Here is a 13,039-nt window from a genome sequence, read left to right as displayed (position 1 = left end):
CCTCCCCTGGGCTGGGCCGGGGCCCCGTGCCCTCCAGGCTCATCCACACACTTCTCATCCAATTCGCCGGAGCTCTAAGGATGGGCAGAGCCAGCAGGTTCTCACATCGCAGCTGTCCCCGGGGAGGAGGCGGGGAACACACAAGACTAGGAAAACTGTTAAAAGCTTCACAAAGGAACAATTCGACCCGGGAGCCTGTCTTTCACCTTATACGTGCAGAAACCTGTCAACACGTCCGACAGAAGACAAACTTACCCCTGAGAGCGGTCAGATCTACAGGCTCTGGTCTCAGCCACCCGGTCACAGTGCAGGTGCGGAGCCAGCCTGAGACCGGGTACCACGGAGAGAAACAGCCTCCCACCCCATCCATACGGTCTCTGAGCGCAGGAATTTTCTGTTTTGCCTGGCATACGGGCCACGTGCTCTAGCCTTCCTGCCCGTATAGGGGCTAATTCCCTGTCGTCTTCTGCCCTGGACCATCAGCAGGAGAACCACCAACTTCCCCCAGTGGCCCCGGGGGCTGGGTCAGGGGAGGTGGTGGTACCTGCAGGAAGTCACCTGGGTTCAGACCTCTGCTGTGGCCAGGACCGCAGTCCTACAGCTCCAACTCCAGCCCAGTAACAGCGGCTTTGAGAAAATCCCAGCCCTGCCGGGGAAGCGGTCACTTCATGCTCATGCATTAGGCAGAGCACCTACTGACTTCAGGTGTCTCCAGTTCAGGCCACAACTCCGAAGGCAATGCTTTCTCCTTACATCCTCACCCTACCAAGGGCTCCCTACTTTGAAAGGAACCCAGGCAAGGCTCTCCCTGGGGACCGAGGGACTTGGCTCCAGCTGGGTCTTGGAGGTGGGGTCCAGCACAGATTTAACAAAGATCCTCTCTGCTTATTTAAAAAATTCAAAAAGGATGGGAGGTGGGAAAAGAGCATGACTCACATCTATTCCAGTTTAGGGCCACGAGAGAAGGAAACGGCAGCTGGGACTTTGTCCAGGTGAATCACGCAGCTTGCTCTGCACACTAGTGACTGACTCACTATCTGGTACGGGACCACGACGGGGGCTGGGGGGGCTCGGCTCAGGGTGACATGTCCAACCCTCCCTGGCCTTCCTCCTTCCCGTTGCCTGGGCTCCTGTGTGATGAGGGGTGGTCGCTCTCCTTGGTGCTTTGAACAAACAGAAGGACTGCTAATATTGATATGTATGAATTCATGTGCCCAGCAAGGGAAAAAGCAGAGAAAGGAAGAGAGGAAAGAGAATGTCGGCTGTTGCTGTCCAGGTAAGATCCCAGCAGAGCAGGCTGGATGGACCCACCCAACATAGACCCAGATCCTTGATACGGCCCCGGGGAAGGTTTCTCTGACCACCCCCCTTTCCTCTTGTTCCTTAACTGCCCCCCCCAATCCCAGCCCCCAGAGCCCTAGAGGAACCAGGAAGTTAAAAGGTTCTTAAGTAGAAAGTTAACAGCTCTAGGGGCTTCCCTGGTGGCGCAGTGGTTAAGAATCCGCCCGCCAATGCAGGGGACACGGGTTCAAGTCCTGGTCCGGGAAGATCCCACATGCCGAGGAGCAACTAAGCCCATGAGCCACAACTACGGAGCCTGCGCTCTAGAGCCCGCGAGCCACAACTACTGAGCCCTTGTGCCACGACTACTGCAGCCCACACACCTAGAGCACGTGCTCCACAACAAGAGAAGCCACCGCAATGAGAAGCCTCTGCACAGCAAAGAAGAGTAGCCCCCGCTCAGCACAAGAGAAAGCCTGCGCGCAGCAAGGAAGACCCATCGCAGCAAAAATAAATAAATAAAATAAATAAATTTTTTAAAAAAAGTTAACACCTCTAGCAAGGGAGACTCTATTCCCTAAAATGGAAGAAAGGGGTGCAGGTAAGGAAGACCCAGGCCAGGGCCAGAGCTGGGCTTTTTAAGATTAAGACAAACCAATAAAACAGGCTGAGGGCCTTGTCGAGCGGGGACTGTCAGACCTCTGCCCTCAGACCTGTGGGGACAGAGGAAGCTGGGGGGCCAGAGCCACAGCTTGGGACTGACAGCCCCCATGACACGCATGTGCGGGCCCCGTGGGGGTCACGGGGTGGGGCTGGGCACCATCCTCTCAGCAAACCCCTCCCAGGGGTCCATCACATAGGGCTCACAGACGCTGGGGTCAGTTCCTAGGTTAACGCTAATACCTCGTCCCCTGAACCCAAGGCAAGGCCTCCAGTGACATTCCCAGGCAGCCCCAGGGCTCACTGGTGCAGACACACATCCTGAGCTATAGGCCAGAAGTGAGCGTCCAAAAATCAGAGCAGGGAGACCCAGGGCGAGAGCACAGGCCCCCGTGCCCCTTGCTGAAGGGGCCTCTCAAGCCGCCTGGACCCCGGGCTGCGCTGGCAGGGCGTCCGCCCAGCCCTTGGCTCCTGCCGTGCCCTTGCACTGACGACACACTGATCTCTCAGACGACAGACCCTAGAAATATAGTTCATTTCTCTTTGGGGACCCTGTTGAGAATAAAAGCTATAGACCTCCTCGCCTAAGAGGCTCATGGGCACTTTGTAAATTATTTCAGGGGCTCGTCTTTTGGAATCCTTGTTCTTGGACGCCGTGCCTTAACAAGGTGTCGGGTGGAGCCCTTGTAAAACGCTCGCGGACCGGCCTGCGAGTGCACAGGGCCTCGGCCTCCACTGCCCTCGCCGGGACAGTCTCCTGGGCCCAGGGACTGAGACGCTCTCCCTCGGCTCCCGGGCAGGCGCACCCGCAGCAGCTCCAGCCGGAGCCCCTAGGCGGCGCGGCTCACCTGTCCTTGAGGCCGGTCCTAACACCCGTGGGGCTCACCCGGGACCACAGGCGCCCTTGCGGGCGGAGGCCACCCTGCGCTACCTTGGAAGGAGGGCAAGGGCGTTGGAAGGTTGGAGACCGCCCACTGCCCGGCGGAATCCCGCATCACAGCTCCGCCCGCCCGGGGCGTGGGAACAGCGGACGGAGGATGCAGAAGTGCGGAGAGACGACCTAACATCCGGGTCCTCGCTCTCGTCCTCGCCATCCCCCCACCCTGTGCCCCTCTTCACGGTCTTCCAAGGCGACCAGGTCCGCAGGGGGCTCCTGTCCTCCCCCCCTGGCACCCAGACACTGGGCACCGGGGGGGGGGGCTGGGGCCTCAGCCGACCATGCAGACCCCCCCCACCCCCCGCTGTTCCCCGGCGCCACCGCGGGGCTGGTGGCTGATGTCGAGCTAAGAAGAACCAGCAAGTAGCACGAGTGCCTGCGTCTGTGTTCCCTGGAAGTTGTCTGTACGAGGGTTCTTATGCCTGGGAAGGGCGGTCACCTGCGGTTGGTCTGCCAGCCTGCAGGAAAAGGAGGCACAGAGCAACGTGCTGCCCACCACCAGGAAACAGAACTCCAGAACGTGGGGCATTCAAGACGGTGAGACGAGTCCCTTCCGAATCACAGTTCAGAAAAAGGGTGGCTGCTTTATGGCAAAAAATTGAAGACAAATAAATACAACACTTGGTCCTTGATTATATGCTGACTTTGAAAAACTGACAAATTTTGTGGCAACTGGGAAAGTTTGAATACCGATTAGGTATTCTTTGGGGAAGTATTATTAGTTTCGTTAGTCACAAAAAACAGATTTGTGTGTTATGTAGTAGCTATAAGTGAGTTTAAATGGGTCAGCAGAGCAAAATAAACACAGTAGACTCAGATATTGAATCCAGGTAGTGGGTATATGGGCATTAATTACACTAGTCTCACCACTTTACTGTAGTTTAGAAAATTAATAGTTTAAACAATATAAAACCTTGTGACAATCTCCAATTGGATCTAAACTTAACCTACTTTAAACATTGCTCTGTTCAGAATATATAAATACATTTCCAATTCAGTGTTTTAAAAAAGGGCAACTTCATGTGGTACACATACACAAGGGAATACTACTCAGCCATAAAAAAGAATGAAATGATGCCATTTGCAGCAACACGGATGGACCTAGAGATTATCATACTAAGTGAAGTTAAATCAGACAGAGAAAGACAAATACCATATGATGTCACTTACATGTGAAATCTAAATTACGACACAAATGAACTTACTTGCAAAACGGAAACAGACTCACAGACATAGAAAACAAACTCATGGTTACAAAAGGGGAAAGGTGGGGAAGGGATAAATTAGGAGTTTGGGATTAACAGATACACACTACTATATATAAAATAGATAAACAACAAGGTCCTACTGTATAGCACAGGGAACTACAGTCAACACTCTGTAATGACCTATATGGGAAAAGAATCAGAAAAAGAATAGATATATGTATAATTGAATCATTTTGCTGTACAGTAGAAATTAACACAACCTTGTGAATCAACTATACTTCAATACAAATTTTTCTTTTAAAAAAGGACACCTTCCCCTCAAAGCCTCTAAGGACGGCAAGGGCGCTACTTCCTGAGGGCAGCTGCTCCACCCCGAGAAGCCACAGCTTTCCTAACGTGCAGCCTCCCAGATACGCTGCCCTGCTGCCCTCGTGCTGAGCTACAGACACCTCTTCACTATTATCTTTGTGATCAGGAGCCCTGCCTGCCCTCCCTTCATGCTCACGTGGGCAGCAGGGTAACAGGGCGGCAAAGCTGCCTGTTTCCTAAACGCCACAGCTGCTAGGGTCTCACCCCGGAAGAAAACCCATAGAACTTGCACCAGGTCTTAACGCCAGGTTCCCTCTGGGACTGTGCACTGATGAGAGGGTGGAACAGAAACCAGTTACTCAAAAGGAAGAGACGGTGTTCTTAGACCTCTGACCCCCGTGTTGTCCGTTATCTGAATGGAGGCCTTTCTGTGCCCCCCGCCTCCCTGCCCCGACCCGGCCCCTGTGGGAGCCACAGTGAGCGGGTGTGTCCCCGGCACGTGACCGGTGAGGCCCTCGCCCCAGCCTGACTGGCAGGCCCGGGGATGCCTGTCTGACAGGCTAACAGGCATGAAACACTTTTCCTTTCACAAAGGCAAACTTTCGGATAGATTCGACCCTGTGGCACAGGCCAAAGACCTGGGTTCCAGACACGGTCTGTTAAGTGAAAGACAGCCTCTGAAGCTGAATTTGCAGGACTCTCCCATCCCTAGTGTGTTTGTTTTCATGCCTCCAGCTCTGCAGGACCCTCCCCGCTCAGGGGGTCCACAGGCCGCCGCCAATCCCTCCCTTCATTCCCACTTGCCTTGAAAGCTGTGGGACACCAGCCCAGCCGGACGGGCGCCTGCCCTTGACCATAGCCACGGCAGCTCCCATCCTGGGCACCGGGTCTCCATTGTGGATCTGCCATGGCGGGGGCCGCACTCGACCCTCTGGCTGGAGGGCTCAAAGCAGGCACTGGAGATCTCGGACACTGAGAGCTCCTCTGGTCGGCCTTTGCAGCCAAGACAACGGGTGAGTCAGTGACCAGAGGCACCTGGAGCTCCGTGAGGTCCAGGCCAGGGCATCCTCAAAGCAGGGAGGCAGAGATGAGCCAGCTGAGGCTGGTGGACGTGGGGCACTCGGTGTCCGGGTTGGGGCATCATGGATGATCTCATTGTCCACCACAAGGGCAGAGTCTGGGTGCTCAGGATGGAGCTGGAAGGGTTCTACAACTGCTGTAGACACTTGGGGGCCGGTAAGTAGCAAACTTCAGCTTGGACCTCTTGTCCTGTCAGCAGAAAGCCACTCCCACCAGCAGGGACTTGGGGCCTGAGTGCCCCCAGAGCTGTCAGGAAACAGGAAACCCTGAAGCCGGTGCCCCGGTCCATCCAAGGCGGGAGTAACACCGTAAGGATGCAGACGGCACATCACCTGCCCGGCCCTCTTCTCCACACAGGGCCCTTTTGTGTCTAGAAAACTACTGCGACCCAATACAACTGTGTCCACTTCTGCATTTCAAAAACAAGACTTTGAAGCATACTTTACACTTAAGTGCATATGCTTTACTGTATGCGCAGTGAGTGATACAAGTGTATGGACCTATAGAACAAGCCAGAAGAGATATAGAAATTCCCATCCCTCCCTCTCACGCTGTGCTGCTTCACCTCTTCAGAGGTGACAAGAGAATGCCCACAGGGGCTTGGAGTCCTGGGGAGACACACGACGTGGAAGGCCGTGCCGTGTGTGTGTGTGATGCGGGAGGTGAGGTAGGGGAGATGAGGGTTGGGGGACAGAGGGCATGTCGTCAGAGCTTGGCCACCCTGCTGCGGTAGAGTGGGGGGTGCGGTACCTTGTTGAGCATGCAGATTCCTAGGCCCCACCTCAGACGGGAACCCAGGAACCTGCAGGTTTAACAAGCGCCCTTGGTGTCCCCTGGACTAGAAAAGCACCAACCTACAGCAGACACACAGTAGTGACAGTATAAAAATTCTCCATTTACTCGCAATATATACACATATCAAGTCATTATGTTGTGCACCTGAAACTAATAGAATGTTGCCTATTGTATATCAATAAAAATAAATTTAAAAAAAGAAAAGCAGAAGGAAAGAAAGAAAGAAAAAAAAGCAGGTTTCATGCAAGTTGTTGACTAAGAAAAAGAAAACTTTCCTTTTAAGAAAGATCTAAGCCTAGGGGTGTGTTAATGTCCTCAGGTCACCGAGCAGCAGACAGTGTCTGGACAATCCCTCTAAAGGTCCAGTGCCAACTGCTGGCTCCCAGCCGGCCTCGCCCCTGGCTCTCCAGGCCTCGGGCAGGGGATGGGGGGAACTGGAGAAGGGGTAGAAGGCAAGCAGGAGCCCCTCCCAGCTGGAAAGCCCTGCTCAGGAGTCTAAGAACAGCAGAGCATCAAGGCTGATTCCTCCCACCTGCTGGGCTAGACACGGACCAGAGTTCAAAGGAGGCTTGGATCAGACAGTCAGACGGCAAAGCCAGGAGCCAGCCGGGCAGGGCCTGCGTCCACAGTCTCAGGGCAGGGCTGGCAGCTCAGGCTTCTATCCCTGATCCACACCCGGGACACACAGCGGCCCCAGGGGAAGCTGAGTGGACAGACAGGCCAGAGGAAGCATGTGGATGCCACCGGCACCGGCCACAGCCCACATCCTGTGGTTCCCTTGCTTCCACATGTATCCAGCCTCCTGGGCCAGAGAGGAGGCTCCAGACATGCTGATCTCCTGCAGGTGCCCAGGGCACATGGTCCACTCACCAATGTCCAGTTGGTCCAGCACCGGCTGGAGCATCTCCTTCCCTGTGTGCAGTGGCCTCGGGCAGGGTTGCTGGCTGCATCTTCCTCACAAGATGCCAGCGGCTCAGGGTGGGTGCCTGTAAATGCCAATTCTTACCCCATCCAGAGGGGAAGCGAGGTCCATCCCCCACGAGGACACGGGGCACGAGGACTGTGCAGCTGAGCCCCCAGGTGGAGCCCACCACGGGGCGTGAGGGACGCGAGGCCCACTTCTCAGCCAGTCCTGCCTCCTGCCTGGGCAGGGAGGGGGACTCAGGGGTCCCGTAGCAGCCGTCCCTCAGATCACAGACGCCGCGTCCTGCTTGGTGAGGAATCGGGGTGTTTAGGGGGGTCTCACTTGACTTTTGGTTGGGATAAGAACACAGGCTAATGCAGAAAGCCCGGGCCACAGCTTAACACCTACAACATGTCTTTAGAAAGACGGGGAGGGTTTTCCAGGAACAGGAAACTGAGGAGGATCCAGCTGCAGAAAGGAGGCGGCCAGGACCCCAGGAGCTGGCGACACATCCTACCAGGGCCGCCTCAGTTCAGGCTGAGCAGGGGCCCCTGGGAATGTTTCCTTCGGCCACGCTATGCTCAAGAGTCTGAGGGTAGGAGAGGGAGTTTCCAGGCTCTGCTTTTATATCCGCTCTTTTCTGCAGTCTCCGTGCTGGGCTGGACCCCGACTCGAGCATCTGGCAGTTTCCAGGCAGAGCTGTTTGCCAGGACCGCAGTGTCACAGAAGCTCGGCCTCGGTGCTGTTCTTGACAGGGGCCCCCAGAGTCCCAAGAGCTTCTCCCCCCAAGCAGAGCTCCCCTGACTCTGGGTTGGAGGAGGGGACCCTCAAGCACCCAGTCACCCAGGACAGAAGGCTCCGGGTCCACAGAGGCAGCTTTGTGCGGGTCTGGCCAGGGTGGTGAGGGGCCTCTCGGGTCCCCAGGCCGTGTGCCTGGGCGTGGCGCCCTCGGGCTGGCACTGCCCGCCTGGCCCCGCCCCCGGGTGGAGGTAGGGGCGGGGTGGGGGGGATCCGAGCAGGGCGTGGGGAGAGGAGGGGGGCCTGAGATTCTCCAGGAGTCTGACGCCTCTCAGTGCGTTACCTGGTCTGAAGCCCAGAGGCTGGGCTCCCTTTCCCCGCGCCCCTCCCTGCTTTAAGGCCCTCGTTTTCTCTTCCTGCGCTCAGGGCTTGAGCTCTCCAGGGGCAGGAACTAGAGAAAACCGACACCAAGCAGCACCCCCCCCCCCACCCCGCCTCGGCCTCCCCACCCCCGTCTGCTGGGTCGGAGCGGCTGGGGAGGCTCAGAGCCCGGCGTGCTTCTAGCCCCGGGCCCCTCGGAGAGGGGTCTCCACGCCGGGACCCTGTGCCCCTACGCCCCGAGGCGCAGAGGACTAAGCTCAGGGCTGTGGGTTAACAGAGGCAGAGGCTCCGGAGTTAAGCCGGTCTGAAAGCTCGCCCACACGGTCCTCTTTCGGGGGGCTGCGCCCCTACTCTGGACACCTGTCGCGGTCCCCTGCAGTGCAGAAGAGTTAATCCAGATGAGGACTGCCCGGGGGTCACCGCGGAGGCAGAAGACTCACCCCTCCTGTCAGCTCTCCTCACTCCAGCGAGTCCGGAGCCGGGCGGACTCCCGCTTCTGGTCCTGCGCGCAGCCCGCTGGAGCTGGTCGAGTCGTCTACACCCGCAGCCGTTCAACAGTTTAGTTAGGAGCTCCCTCAGGACGGCCTCAGGGCCCTGGCAGGGGCTCGGCACGGGGTGGGATCACAGGTTCCCGAGAGGCGCCGGGACCCGGGGAGACACCCGGGCTCTTCGTTCCACGGAGGGACTTCGCGTCCCGGGCACCGACGGCGGAGAGAGGGCCGCCGGGAACACCCCGGTCAGCTGGGCCGAAGCTCGGGCGCCTCTGACCTCGGGCCGGAGTGCAGAAGAGCCGGCTCAGAACTGGACAACCCGCGGGAGCCCCGGCCACCCGGGGGCGGAGAGGTCCCGCGAACTCCCGCCGCGGCGCCCGGGCTCCTCCGGCGCGTGCGCCCCACGCCACCCGCCTTTCCGCGCAGCCCGCAGTCGCTGCGGATGCCCGACGGCTCCCAGCCCCGCACCGCGGACTCTGAGAACCTCAAAGCAGGCGCGCTACCCGCAGCGGCGCCCCCAGTCCAGGCGCCGGCTGCCTAGAGGGGTTTACCTCCCCGCAGCGGCCGCCTAGCCGCCCCCTACCCCGCGCTCTCGCGCTGCCCGCCCACACGAGGCCCCCTCGCCCCGCTATTGGGCGGCCGCTTATGCAAGAGCCCCGCCCCCCCGGTCATTGGGCAGGTTGTAGCCCAAGGGAGGGAAAGCCGCGAGCGTCGAGTCCTTCTGGCCAGCTCGACCCGCTTCCCCGGTGGCCTGTGTGTCGGGCTGAGAGCTTGAAGCGCTGGGCAGAGCCTTCGTTCCGTTTTTATCTTAGGGTAACACCGCAGACCTGTCGAAAAAGTGCGTAACCGGAGGGTGGTGCAGACTTGAGGTGCGCAACCACTAGAGAGGGAGAGATCCTGTGATGAGAACCAGGTGCGGGGAGGTTCGAAGGCGGGGCAGAATGCGGCTGGGGGAGGGGTGCCAGACAGGTGTGGGGAGAGCATCGCAGGTGCAGGTGACGGAAACTTACCTGCCCTTGGGGGCTTCCCTGGTGGCGCAGTGGTTAAGAATCCGCCTGCCAATGCAGGGGACATGGGTTCGAACCCTCGTCCGTCATGATTCCCACATGCCGCGGAGCAACTATGCCCCTGTGCCGGAACTACTGAGCCTGCGCTCTAGAGCCCGCGAGGCACAACTACTGAAGCCCGCGCACCACAACTACTGAGCCCGTGTGCCACAACTACTGAAGCCCGGGCGCCTAGAGCCCTGCTTGGCAACATGAGAAGCCACCGCAATGAGAAGCCCCTGCACAGCAACGAAGGGTAGCCCCCGCTCGCCACAGCTAGAGAAAGCCCCTGCGCAGCAACGAAGACCCAACGCAGCCAAAAATAAATTAAATAAATAAATAAATAAATAAACGTACCTGCCCTTTGACTGGGGCCCCTGCTCCAGTTCGGGTGACTTCAGTCCCCCAAAGAGCGAGGGGTCCAGGCTGCCTGAAGCAGATGAAAGAGGACTTGTGGCTGAAGATGGGAAGGGCCTTGGTTGCTAGTCTGGAGAGTATGCACATCATTGCACCGGCGATGGGGCGCTATTGAGGTTTCTGGGTGTTTTTCTGGCTGCGGCCGTGCTGCGTGTGGGATCATAGTCCCCTGACCAGGGATTGAACCCTTGCCCTCTGCATCCGAAGCACGGTGTCTTAACCGCTGGATCGCCAGGGAAGTCCCCATTGAGGGGTTTTGATCAGAGAAGCATTTTAGACAGTGCACAGATGTACTTTTTTTTCCCCCCAGTAGTGGTTTTGTATTTTTCCATGATGAAGGCCATACACACATTTTCCCTCTCCCCAAGCTGGCAGCTGAGGGACCTCTGAGATGAGGTTTTACTTCTAAATACCTAAGTGTAACTCGCTGGTCCATCTTCTAGTGTGAGAGGCTGGCTGTCGTCTGGTTTTATAAGATGATTGGGGCCCCGCAATAATACCCTCACTATTGTGTAGCGCCATCCAAAGGACCTCACGCACCTGTCATCTCCTGTGGACAGGTGACTGCACCCAGTGTATGTGGGTCGGGCTTGGAGGCTTGGATTCTTGCCTTGGAAAACCTGCAGCGGTAATGACTTCCTGCTGGTAGAGCTCAGGAAGACAAAGTTAGGGTCACCCACCAGTGCCCCTGGATTCCTGCACCTGTTTACCCACAAGACACTAGCCATGTCATTTGAAAGTATCCTGAAATATTTTAAAACTAAATGCCCAGGCTTCCCTGGTGGCGCAGTGGTTAAGAATCCACCTGCCAATGCAGGGGACACGGGTTAGAGCCCTGGTCTGGGAAGATCCCACGTGCCACAGAGCAACTAAGCCCATGCACCACGACTACTGAGCCTGTGCTCTAGAGCCCACGAGCCAAAACTACTGAGCCCACGTGCCGCAACTACTGAGCCCGTGCACCACAACTACTGAGCCTGAGCTCTAGAGCCCTCAAGCCACAACTACTGAGCCCACGTGCCACAACTACTGAAGCCTGCGCGCCTAGAGCCCGTGCTCCGCAACAAGAGAAGCCACCGCAATGAGAAGCCCACGCACCGCAACGAAGAGTAGCCCCCGCTCGCCGCAACTAGAGAAAGCCCGCGTGTAGCAACGAAGACCCAACACAGCCAAAAATAAATAAATTAATTAATTTTAAAAAAACCCCAAAAAACCTAAATGCCCAAGTGTCTCAGGTGGCTTAAGTCCAGGGTGACCAGCTGAACCTGGAACTCTGAAAAGTGTCCTTTGGTCTCAACTGTGGGGTTTTCTGAGGCTGCCCACTCTAAAGTGGATGTTCTGGTCAAGGGATAAGGGGAGAATGTGTGGGTGGACATTCAAGTGAGTGCTTTGAAACCTCGTGTGTACAAAGCTCAGATGTGTAACCTATTGCCTGTCACTGCCTTGAACCAAACAATTTGCACGGGGTGGCCTGCTGAAGGTGGGCACTTCAATGATCAGAGTGAAGCTGCCTGCCCATGAACCCAACACCATCGTCTCTCCCTTTGCCTCTTTGGCATTCATGCCGCCCGCTGGCAGAGTCACCCGGTTAAAGTCCTTCCATCCCCCTACTGGATAGAGCCCCTCTGACCCAGGGATTGTAAATACATTTGAAACAGTGACATCCTCAGTGTTACTTGTGGAAATGACACCGGCCCCTTGACACTATGCTTCTTTACATCACACCAATTAAAATTAGTCCTTTTTACAAGGTATTTGGATTTATTTCTATTATCTAGACTATTTCCAAGTTTAGATTTTTATTTCTGACTTTTCCTCCTCCTTTTCTCTATATCTCCTGTTAACCTCAAAAATAAAAGAGGCAGTTATTTTACCAGCAAAATGGGTTTATTCAGGAATGGCAGAGAATTTCAACTTGGGACAGGCAAGCTGTGGTGAATCACAGGTAAGTTGGGACAGCGCAGAGGGACGTGCTTTCACCAGGTTTAGGAGCTTGCGGACATGTGTTCTGAACAGGACACAGTGGAAAAACAGGAGTCCAAGGTTGTGAGGGCTTCTCATTGGCTGCCAGGGGTGGTCAGAGTGGGACCACCACTGGGCAGGGAGGGATTTTCCTTCCCTTTTTTTAAGCAGGAGATAAACTGCCTATGTGAAAAATGCACTCCCTTGTACCGGAGGGAAAAAAGCGACATCTTATCTTCCCTCTTCCTGCTGGTGATGCAGGCACAGGTGTGAAAGGCCCCCCTTCCGGCCTCCCCACTCCATGTAAGATGGGGTTCCTTGATTTCTTCTCACACCCCACACTCATCTCAGCTTCAGGAATTTAAAATACTCCCAAGGTTGGAGGGGAAGGCCCACGGTCAACTCTAGTTTTCAAGCCATCTGAAGAATACTGACAAGTCTGCATCCTTTTCCTGTTGGCACCCCGTCCCCATGCTCCCCCATCACGTAGCAACAAAATGACATGTAACTGAAATGACAAACACGGTGAGCCCGGGCAGGGGAGGGGCAAAGGAAGAGGGAGAGTCTTTGTGGGAACAAGATTATCCTCTTGGTGAACAATCAAGGTACCAGGGAGACACCAGGGCCACGCCCAGGCTCATCATTCTTGAGCCAGTGACAAGGCTGTGCAGGTGGTTCCTGCTTTCGAATGACTGAATTGCTTACAGAAGTGGGCTCTGTATAGGACCATTAGTTACTTTCTTTTAACAACCTTTTTATTATGAAAATATAACATGTGTTCAGAAAAGTGCACAAAAGATGTACAGCTTAATTTATGACATAACCACTAT

This window comes from Balaenoptera physalus, assembly GCF_965194825.1.
Source record: "Balaenoptera physalus genome assembly, chromosome: 1".
In the NCBI taxonomy this organism is placed as follows: Eukaryota; Metazoa; Chordata; class Mammalia; order Artiodactyla; family Balaenopteridae; genus Balaenoptera; species Balaenoptera physalus.
The sequence above is the reverse complement of the archived record's forward strand: the minus strand, read 5'-3'. Positions refer to the sequence as shown.